The following is a 19,747-nucleotide window of genomic DNA, read 5'->3' as shown; positions in this document are numbered from 1 at the left end:
CCCTCATTTTCTACATATGTTGGCCTATAGGAACTGAGAAAATCATTTGTAACGCCCAAGTGCCCTGCCATATACTCATTTGATACTTGCTGCTAAGCTTTCTATAAATGAAAGGTTATTTGACACTCCACAGATTGTGGGTAATATGTGGCTTGCATGCAAAATATTTTGAGTAAAGAATGTAGGTTAAATTCTGCCATAAAACTCATCTACCTCTATTACCCTCAGTCGGACTCAGGCATGATAGAAGTCCCATTTACCCCCTTTTGTTATTGTATCCTGGATATCATGCATTTTCAGGGATAGCATCCGGGTACATAAGCAAAAGGTGGTAAACAAGTGATTCATAACTATGGATGATCACTTGTCAAAATGGAAATTATCTAGAAACTCTGTTTATGAATATGTCATATTGATGACTTTATAATTTTAGATATATGAGGTTAAGAATTTAGAAACATCAGAGAAGGATGTCAAATCACACTGTTTATAATTTTCTATTTACATTTCTCTGTTTAAGTTTTGGGATGATAGGTCCAATCGAACAATTGGCTAAGGAAGTATCCTAGCTTGGAAGATAAAATTCTTATCTGAAATAGAATACTACTTGTGACTAACAATCTGGGCAAGTGTTTTGAATACTAACCATGCAAGAGGTGTAGGGCCATCTTGAACAAATGATAGGATGAAAGCTGCAAAAGTGACTAAAAACTATATGCAGTCAAGGCTCAAACTCTTAAACAAAGCACAAGGAGAACAATGACAATTGAAAAATAGTAATATGGGCCTGTAAGGGAAAGAAAATATCGTCCCACTTGCTCATCCTAGCTCGGGGTGTTATTATATTATTCTGAATCTATGCTTATTTGTAATTAGATGTAGAGACTATCTGGACTACGGTCGCGGGCAAGGTCGGAGGTTTTCTCGCCTCCACTCTTTCTTACCGGTGCCCGCACGAGTGGAGTGATGTAAAAAATTAGTTTTGATTAATAAAATTTTTGGCTGCGGCCTCTTACCGATAAAAAAAATAAAATATTCTTCTATTAAATAGTTAATTTGAAAATATTAATTTATTTAATCCATTTCATGTATTTCTATTAATTAATTTAATTGAAATATTTTATTAATTAATTCATCTATTCTATTCCTCTAATTAATTAATTATGTAATATTTAATTATCTCATTCAATCAACTAAATATATAATATCTAATGATTATTATTCTATTCTATGGTCTCAAATATTAAATGATTTCTTAAATTATTTAATTTCATTTCCAACTCATCTTCCATCTCCACTTCATCTTCCCTTTTCCAACTCATCCATCATGTGGCTAAAGAAATTAATATTTCTTAAATATTAATTCATCATTTATCTCCAACCTCCAAATTTAATGAAATATTGTTTAAGTACACATATTTCATAACCTTCTTCTATATTCTCTCCAACATCCCTACATCTTAGGAAGGACTTGAGTCCACTTTTCCTCTCATGCCTAAATTTTCTCCAGCCATCCCTAGATTCCCTCAGTCAACAAACCAGTCAAGGTGAGATGAGTGACACTTATCTTCTCCTTCCCTCTTTCTCTCAACCTTCACCTTTACTGACAACCATCCAAATCTGCAGATCTGATCATGACCATTGATCTGAGCCACATCATCTTATCCTCTCAAAGTCTATAAAATCAGGAGTTTGAGCTGAGAGAGAGTTAGTCTTCAAGTAATTTTTCAAAGCTAATCATTTGTGAAAACTTATGCATCTATGAGTTTTTAATCTTGAAGCAAATAGAAATTAGCATTTTAGCATAATCATTTAGCATAGTCATTTAGCATTGCATATCATAGCATTAGTGAACTATCAGTTGTCAGTCCATTCTTCATATGCCATGTTGGAATCTATCAGCGCTTGTCTGAGAGCACACCATCTACAACCAGGAATAGTGGAGTTAGGACATAATGAGACATAAACCATGAAGGTAAAAATAGCATTTTTATTTCATATGTATTTCATGTAGTTTCATTGGTTGAATTTGGATTTCCTGTAGCATTTCCATTGGTATTTTGTGAAACTAACATGTTACAGGTAGTATTTTGATGATGAAATTCAAGTCGACACATTTTGGCACCCACCGTGGGGCCACATGACCTCGTATATACTTTTAATATTCTTGAAAAAACAAATTTAATACATTTGTAATGCAGATTCACGCATGTGTGAATTATGACAACACTCTTGTTTGATAGGTTAGCACATGTGTCCTTTAGCTTAGCGCATCTGTCATGTAGGTTAGCATTTTTGTCTGAGAATCCATGCATTTAATCTTTAGGTTAGCACTTTTGTCCTTTAGGTTAGCATTTTTGTCCTATAGGTTAGCACATTTGTTAGTTCGGTTAATGCTTTTGTTAGAGAATTCTCACTTCTTAGTCCACAAAGCAGCACTTTTGTAGTGCAGGTTAGTGCTTTTTCTTTGAAGATTAGTGCTTTTGAGGTGAAAGATAGTGCATTTGTTAAGACAACACTTTTATTTGTAACTGATGAAATTTCCTTGCAGGTCTGAATGTCCGAGAGCTTAAATTTTTCAAACTACTGACATGCATGTGTAGGATTGCGTTTAAAGCAAATTTTATGCATTTCCTCACCTAGTTAATCAAAATCTCTATTTTGGAAAGTAACATATCATGTTTTTCTCATTTAGTTTAACTAAGGGGATAAATTGACAACATGAAACTTGCATTTTGAGTGACTTCTTTAAAATAGTTGCACATAGACTTTAAAAGGTTAAAATAAGCTTGTGTTTTCCATCCTTGATGAAGCAGTAGGTAAGTATGCTCTCACCATCATACGATGATTAGAAAACCAGACCTACTTTCTTTTATGTATAACCTTTAGAGGGCTTGCCTTCCTGAGCTGCATTAAGGGGGCCAGTGAGAGGGGAATGACCCAAAGTGGAAACGGGCTAATACCGAGTCCTTCCAATCCACTTTAAATAAATCGTGTTTGTGACGAAAGTCCCAAACAACATGTGCTTATAAGTTCATACCGACACTATGTTTCCCCATAAACCCTATGGAGTGTAACCTCTATAGGCTGGGAACCTCTTGTATTTACAAAGCTGAAAGTGCTGTATGTATGACCACATGACCAGAAGCCTTTAGTAAAAACCACTTGTACTAGTTGCCAAAACCCTTCTAGTTGTTGGCGCAGGAGGTCGGACCTCTGAAGCGGCTCACACACATACAATTCTTAGTAGAGATATAAATTTTTCCATGGGGAGTTTTCATGGAAACTACTGCTTGGTTTCCCCAGAGAAGTGAGTGCCGAGGGTGGAGCTAGTGGGGTCAAGCATCTAAATATCTTCTTTGAATAGTGTAGCCTTGGGGGAAACCCCATGTGAGATTCAACAATTATTGCCTCAGCCTGCTATAAGATTTGTACTTGCTTGTGCATTTTGTTTCTTAAAACATTGTGTCTTATGTCTATAACATGTTCCAAATGGTCAAAAATTGAAGAAAATCATTATCTATGAGTGAGCAAAAATCCAACCAATTACTAGAAAAATTGATCAAAAGGGTAGTACAAAAGCTTTCCAACATTTGAATCCCAGATCAAACTAAAGTTTCAAAACATTAGTATCAAAACACTTCTTGAGTAGATTTGTCTCTAAACCATCACACATTTTTAAACTAGTTCAACAACCGGGTCAGTAATCCAACAGGCTATTCTCAAAAGGTTTCTATAAGCATAAACATTCAACAAGCTATTGATTGAAACATCTTAAGTGCAAAAGATCAACATCATTATCAAGTCTCTCATCAGGATAATCAAATCCTCTATCATGAAGCTTGATCAATTTATCCTATGTTCATAATCTTGGATATATCTTTCCTATTTTGAATCTAGATTATATCAAAATCAGAATTGCACCAACGTTGGAATCAAACAAACTTTTAAACTATCAAATGCTTATATGACTTTTAAGTATCACCTTAAGAAAAGAAAACCCAGTTATAAAGCTACCCAGAAAAGAATAAGATTCTTGTATATCAATCGCAAGATCTTATTAAAACATAGGACATTCCTACATCGCTTTCGTCACTAGTTACATGGCTGCGGTGCAGAGTTTGATAGAGAAATTTTGCAAGGATGTTCTTTTCAACAAAGAGATGCTTTATCACAATGAACAAACAATAGCGGTAAAATCAACAAAGCATATATTCCTAAGCCAATAATCACCTATTGACTTTGTCCTATGGAAATTTCAAGAATTTTGAAATAATCACATGTCAGTTTGGACTAGAGCTCAATTCGAACAACTTAGAACACAACAAAAACAAATGGAGGAAGAAGATAATCCTGTATTCTAAACTTTTGGGTATACCATTGTTGACGAAGAAGCAGTCAATAATACCATTACAGACCTTGAGAAAGATTTCAAATTTGATACGCTAATGGAAAAATTATTGGCAAAACAAAAAGAGAAATATCTCTTGATGTTGGCAAAATCTGGAGCTAAATTGCCACAAGATTTTAACATAGAAAGCTTAAAACAAGATGCGGAGACAAGTAACACCCAAAACACATATGATTCAAACAACAAAGATCTAAACAAAGAGGGTCACAAAGAGACGAGAAAAGAACGCGATGATACAGGAAAAGAGCGTAGTGATAAAAGAACTTACAAAGAAATAAAGAGAAGTTATATGGATAATCTGTTGTTAAACCTTACTCAAAAATTGCAAACTCTATAACAACAGATACAAGATATGTAAAATGGAACAAACTCCAAGAAGTATTCATTGGAAGATATATGCCCATATCCTTTTGATAAAAAATTGAATATGGTACCATTTCCACAATATTGCGAGATTCCTAAATATGACAAATATTTTGGAAAATCTGATCCTTAGGATCACATTAGGGAGTTTTGTACTATGAGTATGAAATTTGTCCACGATGAAACTTACCTGATGCGTCTTTTTCCTAGGAGTTTAAATGGACAATCAATGGAGTGGTTTTCAAGATTACCATCTAGAATCAAATATTTTGAAGAACTCGTGAATAGATTTATTTCACAATATTCCTACAATATAAGGAATGAGATAATAATGATTAATTTATGCAATGTTAAACAAAAGAATGGTGAATCTTTTATGATCTTCTTACAATGATGGAAACACATGTTTAATAGGTATCCAAGAGATGTGTCTGATCAAGAAAAAATGGACATACACATTGATAATCTTATCAGTGAAGTGAGTTATCGACTAAGAATGCAATGTCCTCCCTTTGCCAAAATGATTGAGAATGGTTTGAAAATAGAGAACGTGGTGGTAAAAGAAAGGAGAGCTAAAAATTTATAATAATTCCTACAAAAACAACAACAACAATGACAACAACAACAACAATGACAAATCCCCAAGATTCAAGGTGCTGATTCTCTGGACAAGCTCAGACCTATTAGCCTTTGCAATTCCTTTTACAAGATCATATCTAAGGTCCTGACCTCTAGAATCTTGTCTATTCTCCTGGCTTTTATTAAACACTAGCAGAATGGGTTTGTTCCTAGAAGACAAATTCTTGATTCCATAATTACTGTTCATGAGAATATTCACTCTCTTGTTAAAGCAAAGAAGCAGGGTCTCATCCTTAAGCTAGATCTCTCCAAAGCCTATGATAGGGTGGACTGGTCTCTTCTTCAGAAAGTCCTCACTACTTTTGGGTTTGCCCCAAGAGTTGTGGATCTTTTATCCCAACTTACCACTACTACATCCTTTGTTGTTCTTATCAATGGTTCTCCTTCAACCTTTTTCCAAGCTTCGAGAGGTCTTAGGCAAGGAGATCCTATCTCCCCCATCCTATTCAATATTATGGCAGAATGCTTTGGACGGACCATGGAAAATTTGGTGCAGATAGGATCCTTTAAGGGTCTCCAACCTTCTTCTGCTGACCTTATTTGTTCACACCAGTAGTTTGTTGATGATACAATAATTATGGGGGATTCAAGCATCTTAGAAGCTAAAGTTCTGAAGAATACCTTGTGTAAATATGCTTCTGCAATGGGGCAGCTTATTAATTGGGCCAAAAGTGATGTCTTTTTCATTAACACTCCGGAGAGAAGACAACAAAGGATCAATAGAATTCTGGAGTGGAAGATTGCTGACCTTCCTGCTACCTACCTTGGTCTCCCCATGGTGATTGCCCCTCCTGACTCCTATTGGAGTACGCTGGTTGATAAATTTCACAAAAAACTTGCAAGTTGGAAAGGGGCTCTCTTAAGTCAAGCTGGTAAGCTCCTTCTTCTTAAGGCTACTCTTCAAAGTATCCCCATTTATGCTCTTAGCCTATTCAAAATTCCAGTCAAGTATGCTAAAGCTATTAAGAAAATTCAAAGAAGATTCCTATGGTTTGGGGTGGAGGAAAAGCAAAGAATGTCCTTGGTGGCATGGGATCAGGTCTGCAAGCCAAAAAGTAAAGGTGGGCTGGGGCTTAGGAGGATTCACACTTTAAATGAAGCTCTCTTGTCAAAATAAGTTTGGAGATGGTTTAACTCTGATTCTGAATGGTGCAAAATTTGGAGAAGTAAGTATTCTCTTCTGTCCTCTTCTCTATCTTTTTTTCTTAAATCAGACCTTAGTATAAATGGATCTAATATCTGGAACCATGTTTCTAAATGTAAAGAGGTGATTGCTAAAGGTGTGACATAGAAATTTGGAAATGGTAGAAAAGTGAGATTCTGGGAGGATCCCTGGCTTTTTGACAAACCCCTAATGGATTTCTATGAGTGGGCTTCCCATGCCCCCTCCTACATTGGCTCTTTTGGTACCTTAGTGGCAGATTACTGGGATGGGAACAACTAGCAAAACATTGATATTATTCATCCCAGTCTCTCCAAGCTCAAAACCCAATTATCTGCTATCTGGCTGAATAAAGAAGAGGATTCCTTGATCTAGAGATATAACCCCAAAGGTACCTTTACTGTATCTTCGATGTATTGTATCCTCTCCCCCTCCCCTCCTATGAATCCTTTTTGGTCCAAAGCTTGGTTAAAAGGGATAACTCCTAAAATCAATATGTTCTTCTGGACTATCCTCCAGAATAAGATCCTTACTGTTGACAACCTTAAATGCAGAGGTTTTGCCCTTCCAAATAGGTGTGTGCTGTGCTTTCAAGAGGAAGAGTCAGTGAACCATCTTGCCCTCCACTGTTCTTTCTCAACCTCTATTTGGGAAAGCTTCCTCAAAAGCTTTAGTCTTGCTTGGGTGTTTCCTAGTAACATTAGAGATTTGTTCTCTTCCTGTCAAATTCATTGGACCAACTCTTTTCTGAGGTGTATGTGGCAGCTCTCTCTGCCTCACATTTCGTGGGGTCTCTGGAAGGAAAGAAACAATTGAATTTTCAGGGATGTGTCCTTAAATCAAGACATAATTTTTCAAAAAATTCAAAGGGATATTTAGGAAAATATGGGAACTATGGAGGTCTCTTGTTACTCAAACAACTCTTTGGAGTCAAATATCTTAAGAGCCTAGAATATGAAGATCACTGATGGTCATAATATTAGCCACAATAAAAGGCTTGAAGTTAAATGGCAAACCCCTCCCCATGGTTGGCTCAAAATCAATTTTGATGGAGCAACCAAAGGAAATCCAGGTCCTTCAAGATGTGGAGCTATTCTCAGAGATGACAGAGGAATTTGCAAACGTATGGTTGCTGTCCCTATTGGCATTCAAACCAATCATAAGGCGGAAGCCATGGCAGCCCTTCAAGGCATTATTCTAGCCAAAAAATGGAACTATACCCATCTCTGGATTGAAGGGGATTTCAATAATATCATTAAGTGTCTCAATGGGACCTCTCAGCCCTCTTGGTTGATCCACAATATAATTTTTTCTGCCATTGACATCATCAGAACCTTCAAAAAATGCCACATATCCCATATATATTGGGAGGCCAATTGTTCTGCTAATTGGGCTGCAAACGTGGCGGTGAAGAATGATATAATTACCACGTGGACAGGTGAGAGCGGTCTTCTCGGAGATGTAAGACAAATCATAATAAATGAAAGATATCGAAGTACCCCAAAGAATCTTGATTGACAAGGCAATTATGATATGTACTGAAGTAAGCACTTCGAGTTACTTCGATAATGAGGGAATTACTCATTATATCATCAAAATTAGTAGAATGTGCATTATAACTTGTCAAATCATTAATGCTACGCACACTTTCTGGGTTTTTGTTTTAGTTTCAAAATTTTTTCTATTTCACCAGCTCTGTAACCTGAACTTGACTATGAGAAATGACACCATGGGCAGAAATAGGAGAAGATATGAGCCAGGAAGTTGCAAGGAGTGGAAACAAAAAGAAGAGGTGTGGGAAATTTTGTAGAAGGGTGGTCTTTTGAGCTTCCTTGAGAGACTCCATGGCTGTGATGGAAAGATAACCAGCTTCTTTTGCAAAAATTGGAAGAAGGGCAAGCTTAAAATGGGCGACCAACTGGTGGAAATTGATGAAGAGTTAATAGCTAAAGCTACAAGACTCAAAAGGGAGGGCTGCAATTTCTATAGAGATAGGAAGGTCAGTAGGGAAGCCATTGAAAGGTACCTGATCACAGAGAAAGAGAAGAAAAGACTGGTAAAGTTGAGCAAAACCTATTACCCACCTAGGGCTTTTGTAAAGCCTTGGTGGGAAATTCTCTTTTTTTTGATGAGGTATATAACTCTAGATGGCAGGTTTACGAAAGTATATGGATATCACTTTGTCCTCTTAAATCATTTTAGGCATAACGATAAGGTGAATTTCCCTTACTTCTTGCTCTATTCTATGATTGCATCCCTAAAAGCATATAAAGAAAATCCTTGGGGTGACACTGCAATGCACCAGGGACTCATGGTCCTCATTTATGATCATCTTAAGGCCAGTAAAATCAATCGAATGCAGCTCTCTATGGATTCGGAAGAAGAATTGTCTGATTCTGATTTCTCAGAGGAGGAGGATTCAGATAATGATTCCTCGACTGAAAATGAGGAAAGCTTTGATGACTCAGAGTATGAGAGGAGCAAGAAGAGGAAATCAAGACCCTCTTCTTCTAAGAGCAAAAAACCCCAAAGCAAACCCTTGATTAGTATTTCTTCCAAAGAAGAGGATTCTAATTTCCCTAAGGAGAAGAAGAACCCTAAGGGAGTGCTGAAGGAAAAAAGTAAAATCCAAGCCCAACCTAGGAAGAAGCAAAAGAAAATAGAGACTGGCAAAGATCCGGAGGACACAGGCAAGGAATTGGAAGAGGACAAGCAAACAAGAACCTTGGAAGCTGAACAAAGTCTGGAGATGGAGACTATGGAGGAGACCCTCAGGGCTGCTGACACTATTTTTGCCCTCCATATTGCTAAAGATGAATAGATAACCCCTTGTAAAGTTACTCCTTCTCCTGGTCCTCACCCCGAGGCCTTGAAGGGTTTTATGAAAACCATTGGATGGCTTATTGATGGGAATAAGAATACTATGGATGAATATAAAAAACTCTACAACAAAGTCATGATCCTGGAGACCATTAACATTGGAGAGGGGAACACTATGGCCAATTATATCAAAGACTTGAAGAACATAATTGCCAAAGTGGAAGACATCAGAGATGCCTTTAATCCCCAGTTTGAGAAAATTGAAAAGGAGATACATCATAGAAAAACCCTGAAGGAAACTAGTGAAAAAAAGCTCTCGGATACAGTTTCCAAAGTGGACAAGATAGAGGAGTGCCTCAAGAACATTGTGGAGTAGAGTCTCAACATTCTGAAAATCTCAGCCAACAACACCCATACCCTCATCAGCAAGCTCGATGATGAAAAGGAAACCCAGGAAATTGACCTGGATGAAGAAGGAACTGGGGAAGTCCAAGGTCCCAGAACTCGCACCCCATGGAAAGAAGAAGGAAAAGAAAGTGAATAAGGACTTGGAGGAGCTAAAAGTAGTTTGGGTGACCTATGATGAGCTGGTGACTAAGGCAGAGGATCTGCTGAAGAAAATTACTATGTAGTGTCTCCTTGGGTTCTTTGCTGTTTTTTGTTGTTTAGCTGTTTTTTCTGTTCGCTAGTTTTTTGGACCAGTCGCTTTGTATGAGGACTCTATTTTCTCTGCTTTCTATTTTAACTATGTTCTAATCGTTTCGGGTCCTTAAAACCTATTTTTCAATCAATCAGAACAATAATGACAAACCCAAGTTCTTGTCAAAGAATAGGAATATTAGTAATGGAGGAAATGATGATAATAGTGCTGCAAAACAACAACAACAACCAATTTTTAATCTATCAAGTCAAATCCCAAGAAATAACAATCAAGAAAACAAGAAGACCAAGTCTTTATTCTCCAATCCTTGAAGGAAATTCATAAACATTGGAGAACCATTGGAATATTCTTTAAAAACTCTTCTTGCCAATAAATTGATTGTGTTACCAGAAGCAAGAAGTTATGAACCACCGGTCAAGCTAAATTGGTGGAATGACAATCATTTTTTCAATTACCATCAGAATAAAGGACACCAAACAAATGATTGTCAAAGATTGAAACACCTTATCAAAGATCTAATCGATAATGGAACTATCACATTGGATAGCCACAAGACAAATGAATCACACCTAGCTTTCAAAATTCCGCTTCCAAATTATGACAAAGGTAAATTATCCCAATTAAAAGATGACAAAGGAAAAGCCAAAGTGAACTACACTTATACATATGATGATGTGGTAAATGTTATCATCGTTAAAGATAACCAACCTTCAGAGAAAATCAATGTTATTACGAGAAGCAAAGAAAAGGTTACCTTTCTAGGTATAACAAAAGACTCAAAATCCACTTCACAAAAATTCAATTTAGTAGAGCAATTACAAAGAATACCTGCTCAAATATCAATTTTGGAAATTCTCAAAGTTTCACCTATGCATAAGGAAATTTTGGAAAAAACTTTAGTGGAAATGATAGTATCAAAAGACTTGGATATAGATCAGTTCCAAAACATGGTGGGACACCTTATAGCCCCTCATTGCTTATCATTTTTTGAAAAGGATGACACATCCTTACAACATCCTCACAATGTTCCCTTACATGTTGAAGTCACCATTAATAAAACATGTGTCAAACACGTACTCATAGATGGTGGAGCCGACTTAAACATTTGTGCATTGAGTTTGATAAAAGATTTGGGATATTTAGAAAATGTAGTGGATCCATAGAAGAAAATAACCATTAAGGCTTATGATGAAGTAGAACATTCTTCTAAAGGAACTGTGGTGTTACCAATCAAAATAGGATCTATGAAAAGGAATACATTGTGTTAGGTTTTAGATTTTAACCTCTCTTACAACATTCTTCTGGGAAGGCCATGGATTCATAATATGAAAGCATTTCCTTCTACATATCATAAATATGTAAAATTTCCTCACGAAGGACAAGAGATCACTATAATTGTAGGTTCTAGTCAATATTGCAATAGTTTGAAGCCAACACAAGATACAAGAGCTCCACATCATAGAGAATCAATATATTCTACCAAAGAAATTCAAGAAAAGTTATGGGAAACCTTTGATAAAAAGCTCAAATTAAATGATGAAGGAATGGGAAAATATTCTTTGCATAATTTTACACTTTCCCCTAAGTCATATGGAAAGCCTGTTGGAAAATGCACACTCCAATGAGAAATCATAGGTGATTGAAGGTATTATCATTGATGGCAACCCTACAATCATGTGATACCGACAGGCACCAGCACCATCAGACTCTACACTGGCATATAGATCACCGACACCCTGACCGACAGGAATTTGTATATTTGTATTTTGTATTTAATTGTAAAAACTTTTGTAAGATGACTTGGTGGATTGTAATATGACTCATATAAGTATGAGATCATTGTATATCATTTAGTAAGAGATATCGATAGAAGGATTAATGTAGACCTAATATGCAAATTTTAAGGCAGAGATTGAATAAGGGTTTATGAATATTGCATAGCTTAAACCGATACTAAATCTGGCATAACAGATGCTGATCTAAAGTAGTACAAGACATTGGATTTGTATAATCTATTTTTTGTAAGTCAGTGTGACTTCTTTTGTAATTGAGCTGTGAGCTCTAGGCACTTGGCCTTCCTGCATGTGCAGGCCCCTATTATAAACAATAATATTCTCTTATTGGCCAGTAAGCAAATATTGTGGGTCACAAATCCCACCGAGGTTTTTCCCACACCAGGTTTCCTCATTAAAAATACTGTGTTATGGTGTGTCTCTTATGTTGTGGCTGTTATTCATATTTACTGCATTATTTCTGGTTTATCGGTACACAGTTTTGATATGCTTTTCATGTTATAATTCAAGTAAATTCTTATACTGGTCAGATACTGATTCACCCCCCCCTCTCAGTATCTTTGGGAATCCTAACAATTGGTATTAGAGATTGGTCCTCTATTTTCAAAAGCCTAATAGCTTGCGGAAGATCTTGACACTGGTAGAGATGGAAAACTTGAGAAAACAATTGGAAACAACTTTTTCAGACTATGATGCAGAAAAAGTGAAGAATATCAAACTTGAAGATGATCTGAAGGCTGCATAGGATATTATTTGAGGACTTCAAGAAAATTTCACTATAGCAAGGAACAAAAGAAGAGAACATTGTGAAAAGATGTAGAATGATTAAGATGAAAAGGAAACTCTTAATGATCTGGTAAACAAGATAAGACAAGAAAACAATACAATGAAGAATGAGATGCAAGATATGACTATGAGATTTTGTAAAAAAATTGAAGATAGGAAGAAGAATGAAGATGACTTGGTCAGAAGACTAAATGATGCTAGAAATGAAAACACAAGACTTAGTCATGAAAATGATATGTTAATGACAAATTTGATGCATACACAAAATGACATAACTGAACTCATGAGACAAAAAGGAATCTTGGAGAGTAAACTCACTGCTACAAATCAACACAAGGAAAAATTCAAGAAAAGTTCAAAAGAACTTGTTGACATACTAGAGAATCAAAAACCTAATGGTGATACAAATAGCCTTGGCTTTGAGGTTGGTGAAAGCTCTGGTACTGCAAACAATCATGATCATAGTAAACTGGTAAGACAACCTAATGCTTACAAATTTAATGGGAAATGATTTAACTGTAACAAGTATGGTCATAGAGAAAATCAGTGTAGATCTAGAAATTATCAAAACACTAATATACCCACCGGTCAATATTCTAAGTGCAACAAAGTTGGTCATAATTTAGAAAATTGTAGAATGAATGTAAGATGTTATGCTTGTGGAAGATTTGGACACTTATCGAATCAATCCAGAACACATACCGACATACGATATGGGAAAGCTATTCAGAAAAAAACAATGTGACTTATTATGCTTGTAATAAAATTGGACATATTTCAAAATTTTGTAGAAGCAAGACATCACTGGCAAATAACAAAGGACCTAGCTTAAAAGGTAAAGAAAAGGTTGAAGAGGTAAAGCAAAAATTCTCAAAATAATGGATCAGAAAGTCAGATCAGAATATTGATGGGAATACTCCTTCACTGATAGAACATAGTATCACTCCATTGGCAGGAGACTCTTCATATAAATGAAGGAAAATCCTTTGGAGGTTTAGCAACAAATTGAAAAACATGCTATTATTCCCTCAGTTGATGGTGAGAAGTTGAATTACTTCTTTACTGGTAGATGAGTTAAGTTGTGACTTAACCGGCAAGCATTAAATGTGATAGTTGGAGAAAATAACATTATAAAGCAAGTGTTTTGGCTCCTTTTTCATTCACGAGCATTCAAATCTTTGAGAGTGCAAAAATTCCCGAGCAAAGACATCCTTAGCGAAAAAATGAAGCAGATCATCCAAGCACTCATCCTTAAGGCAAATTGAGGTATTTATAACTATGGCTTCCTCATCCACACTTGCATTTATTGCAAATCCTACTGTGATTGAATTTATCAAGCATCCTAGACCTATATTCAAACTTGTTTTGAAAATAGTAAAGAAAGATGATACCCTAGGTGCTTTCTCTCAAATTCCTAAAGGAGTAGTTTATGCAGAGGATCCTAGGATATACATACATTGTCATATAGAGGAATTAGGAGATGATGAAATCAAGAACATGTATCAGACTGTGATTTGTGATGTAAATGATAATATCAAACCAGAACATAAGATAGTGGAAACCTTAGGTTTTACTAAAATCCTTAGTATCCCAGATTTTTCCAAGGATGTTATAAGGATTGTGCTAAGAAGTGTTCATGGCAAATTCTTTAGGTTGGATTCCATCCATAAGATCACCAAAGAAGAAGTTAAGGCAGTAACAGGGTTACCTTCCATTGGTAGCAGGCCTGACAGAACTAAAAAAGTCTCTAATGACATAGTAATGGACCTAATCGATGCAACATTTTACAAAAGGTCTCTAAGGGTAAATGATGTGAAGGACATCAATGTCAAATTTGTCAATATGATTTTAGGCTACAAGACTACACATGCAAATAGGTTAAACTCAGTATCTAGCCTATGTATTAAAAGTGCATATGACATGGTTAATGATAATGCTAGAATAGATGTGTGTGAATGGCTTAAAGATGAATTGATAGACAATCTGAAAAAGATCAAAGGAGATAAGAAATGAACCTTTAGATTTGGAAATTTGCTTGTATGTTTAATGCTGTATATTACTAAGAAAGTACCCGGTATTGGTAGGAGAGATTTTGTCTTTGATATATTGGTAGGAAAGCAACTATTGGATACATTAAACAACATGGGAGAAAATAGAGAGAAAAATATAAATGAACATTTTCAAGCATTGAAGGCTCGAATCAAGACAAGAATTAGACTGTCTCAGGCAATTGTAGACAAATATCAAAAGGAAATATGTTTTGTAATTAAGAAAGATGAAATCTAGATGGAGGGAGTTGTCCCTAGAACTATCTGGGTAACTGAAATGGGGTATGAAACATATGATAACATCATTGAGACTTATGCAAAATCCCTCCTTGAAGCACCAAAGGAACCCTCTGAGAAAGTATTTGGCAATGCAAAAACAATTGAAAGTGGAATTCAATCTAGGAAAAGAGTTAAGAAAGTTGAACAAGTAGTGAAGAAGGGAACTAGACAAGCAAAAGCAATTAAGGAAGATGTATTGAAGTAAACTGGTATCAAGGAAAGTGAGTTGGAAGGACTTCAACCGGAACCTCATCTTTCACCAATTGCAACTCACTCTGAGAGTGATATACCGATGGTATTCAAAATGGTAGAAAGGAAAAGAAAACCTTCACCAACACCCTCACCCACACCCAAGAGAACAAGACAAAAGAAATAGGCAGTGAGGCCTCCAGTTAAGAAGTTGAATCCAAAGAAGAAAAAGGTAAAACAAGACATTGCTCCACTGGATAAACTCCTTAGTGAAATAACAGAGGATGGAAAGTTGAAAAACATTAGTAAACTGTATAACACACTTTCCGCTGATGACAAAGAAAGTATAGAAAATAGTGTAATTTTACACTTGGATATATACAAGAAATTTTTGATGGAAATTATTGACAAAATACCCACTGATTTGTATAGAAAACTAGAAGCTAGAAGGGTATCCATTGTTGATTTGGACAAGAAGATAAAAATTGAGAATTACTTGCAGTGCATCCAGTAAACTCACCTGAAGAGATAGACCAATTAATCAGTGAGGCCAACTGGATAGTATTTTCAACCTCTCACTGACATGTAGCACTTATGGCAGGAAGAACGAATGAAATTTTTGAAGAGACTGCAGATTTATGGGATATATTCTTTGTTGAAAAAGAGAAACAAGAAGAACTCAAAAGACCTAAGACCATCAGGGTATATCAAAAGGACAGGGATAAGGGGAAAGGTAAGGAAGGTGGACCTCTGAACCTAAAAATAACCGACAAATTACCCCCACCTCTTTCTAATACCCCATTGGTAGAAACCATTGACAATCAACTAGCTACAAAGAGTATGGAGACTCCTCAAGAGGATACAAATCCTGAGTTTGAAATTTTGTACACTATGAATATAGACACCCAAGAGGTGAATATTGTAGTAGATAAAGAAACCACTAAGGATAAGAAGAAATATGTGGCTATTGAGCCACCGGCTGTAGATATTAATGTTAGCACAAAGATAAAGAAACTGACAGAGGACACTACTGGGAAACCATCAGAAGCACCGGTAGATAAAACTGAGAAACAATAAGAGAAATCAATAATGGACAGTGCAGAGGTGAATACAGAGAAACCGACAGTGCATATTGAGATTACATCAGAAAAACCGACAGTTGAGAGCACATAGAAACCCTCTGAGGAACAAACCAAGAAATAGGAACACCAATAGGTTGATGTATAGGTTCAAACTGAAACAGTGCCACCGACAACAACTAAAAAACCAAAACCTTTGCTAGTAGAAATGCAAACACAAATTGACCTACTAGAGGTCGAAACAAGCAAGGTTATTAATACAACCGGCAATAGGGAAATTGTGAAAATAGTTAGATAGGCATCTGGTACTTCAATAGTAGAATTCTGGCCTACAAATGTGATAGAGGTCTTACTGGACTCAATAAAGAAAATCACAGAGTGTAATGCACAAGCCTATAAGGCTATTGATGACACAATTCCTATTCTTAAATTGATAGCACCCAAGTGCATTGTGGATAATAAAGATTCTTTAGGTCAACTAGACACATTGTCTAAATACATCACCGACAACATTTTGGCAGTTGATCAGATAAATGAGGACACATTTAAGGAGAAAATGAATAAAGAGAAAGAGAAATTATTTGATGAAACAATAAAGAAGTGCATCGAACACATTGGTACCCTTTTATCGACACTAAACAAAACAATAATGGAGTTTAAGGAACTCTATAGAGATACATGCAAGACAAACATTCTGACTATAGATATAGACAAGGAAATCAGTAAGGTACAAAAGGAGATTGACAATATAGTTGATAACCTCATTGGTTCATCTGAACCATTATCTGTTATAGAGCAGGAGATATACAGTTTTGAAGAAAAACTTGAGAAATTTGAAAAAGAGAAAGATAAAATAAAAGGGAAGGCAAAAGACCTTAAATGCAAACTCAATCCCAAATTGGACTACCTCATCTCTTTGAGAAAAGAGATCTCAGAGGCACTTGTTCAAGGACTGAAGACACCGGAGAAACAAATGCATCACCTCACCGGTACTATTCAAAGGACAGAGGCCGCATTGAAAGACAGTGAAAAGTTCACTAAGAGTCTAAATTTGATATTGGCAGATCTTTTCCAGATTGTAACCCACCAGATACAAGGATCTAGGCAGGAACCACACTCCACCGATAGTGAATGATAACCTTTGTCATTGATGTCAAAGGGGGAGTAGTGTAAATGAGAAAAATTATCAGATCAAAGACATCATTAGCTCAGGGGGAGCATACATTTTTTTGACAACATAGTTTTGGTAAGACAATTTTGGCAAATTCATTTTTGGATATACATTTTTGGATTTTTCTCATGAGTGTTGCCATCAATGCCAAAGGGGGAGATTGTTGGAAAATGCACACTCTAATGAGAAATTGTAGGTGATTGAAGGTATTGTTATTGATTGCAACCTTACAATCATGTGATATCGGAAGACACCGACACTAACAAAATCTACATCGACATATAGATCATCGACACCAAAAAGGAAGATTACCGATACCCTATGTTGGGACTGATTAAAATTGAGTTATCACTTTTGGTGAACAACAAAAATGGCGACTCTGCTGGGGAATTGCTGAATAAAGAATTGCCTAATTTCATATCCAGCCAGTCTGTCCATTGTGTATGCACAGAGTGTAAATTGATTTTGCAGAGTTAGAAAATGCTCCTTGTTCCGGATTTGCAAAATGATATGTGTTTCATATCATAATTTATGAAGGAGTAATAGTGAATGCATGGTTGAAAGTTGTGAGAAGTTCTTTCAGCCGTGTGCAAATTTTTCCCCAATTCCTTATTGGGTGGCGACTCTGTGGTTCATACCAGTATTAAGCAACCTGGAAGAGTGTTGATTGTAGCGAGACCGAAAGAGTAATAAAGAACTTGAATGTGTGTTGAATGGTGTTCTGCTGTTCAAAATATCCTCTGTGCAAGAGGTGGTGACTCTGTGATAAAAGACAGTGCTAAAGTGTGAAGTAAATCTCTAGATCTACAACTCTTACAGCTACAAATCTCCAGGTATTTTCAGAGGATTTAAATGCAAGACATCTCTTCTAAAAGTTTGAATGTATAATGTAGTTTTCCCATTTAGTGAACAACACTAATTTAGAGGGAAAGAGAGAATCTCAAAATTGATTTGCATGTCTATGATGCTATAAATATTCAGTGTGTGTTATCTTCTGTAGTATGCAAATGTGGAAGAACTTTATGCCAAGCAATGTTAAGGAATAGAGTTGAATAAGGATATGTGCTTGAGGTTTTTTATTCCAGATTGTATAATCATTTGTGGAAGTAGGAAAAATGAGCAGTGAAGTTTTTCAGTCTTGTGTATTTCCACATAGAGCCATGCCTAGTAAACCAGAACAACCATGTAATAGGAAAATTTTTAGTATAAAGCACTATGCTGCTCTAAATTTTGAAGGCATTCCAAGTTCCCCAAATCCCATACCCACATAAATCAAAAAGTATTTGCCTATATTCAGTGGGAAGAAATCAGAATCAGCATGCCAGCATGTAAAAAGAGTTTTCGATTTGATAGGAGAGTTTGAAATTTGCCAAGAAGATGTATGCATGAAATTTTTTGTTCAGTCATTGAAAGAAGATGCAAGAGATTGGTTTTCTTTTTTGCTAGTGAATTCTATTACCTCATGGGAAGAATTGATTTCAGATTTCATGGATCAATTCGATGAGAAGGTGAGTGATTATGACTTGTTGAAAGAATTCACTTATATACAAATCAGGGAAGATGAATTGGTACCTACATTTAACATCAGATTTTCACAAGCATTGACTAAAATTTCCAGAAAGTATAAGTTTGATGATATGGTATGTCTGAATATTTATATGAGTGCTTTTGGTAAGAAGATGGGTTTCCTATTGAGAAACAAAGAACCTAAGACTTTGTATGAAGCTTTTAACACAGCTAGAGACATTGAAAATAATTTGAAATTTGGGATAGCCAAGAAATTTGTGTCTGCTATAGTTCCTTATCAAAATGCCTTCGATGGTGAAATACCATGTGAAGCTCAACCAATCATTCCTTGTCTAGGTGCATCAAGCTCTGCAGTTCCAAATGGCTTTTATGATGCATGTGTTTCAGATTTGAATGAGAGTCAAAATCCTTTGCTGTCAATGCTGGTTGCCTCTCACAGTAATGAGGGAATGATTAGTGTGCAATGTTGTGATAATGCTGATACGAAGATTGATATATACAAAGGATATGTACCATTTAATTTGTATGTTGGTTATGCTGACTATGTGACTACAAATTACCAAGTTAATCATGCATCTCCTAAGGTTAACAATGATGAAAATCATGGTAATAATGACCATCTATCTTTAAATGTTGTTGATGTATTTGATGTTCAAATACCAAATACTGAAGGATCACTGAATGTTGTTGATTATGTAAGTGAAGTTGTGCAATATGATGAAAATCAGATTTTGGTTAAGTTTGATAAATCTGAAAATGAAAATGTGAATGATGCTGATGCTGTGTTCAGTGCAAGTATACCCCAATTGCAAAATTGAA

The sequence above is a fragment of the Cryptomeria japonica genome, chromosome 7, assembly GCF_030272615.1.
Source record: "Cryptomeria japonica chromosome 7, Sugi_1.0, whole genome shotgun sequence".
Taxonomy (NCBI): domain Eukaryota; kingdom Viridiplantae; phylum Streptophyta; class Pinopsida; order Cupressales; family Cupressaceae; genus Cryptomeria; species Cryptomeria japonica.
Note: the sequence above shows the minus strand (reverse complement) of the source record.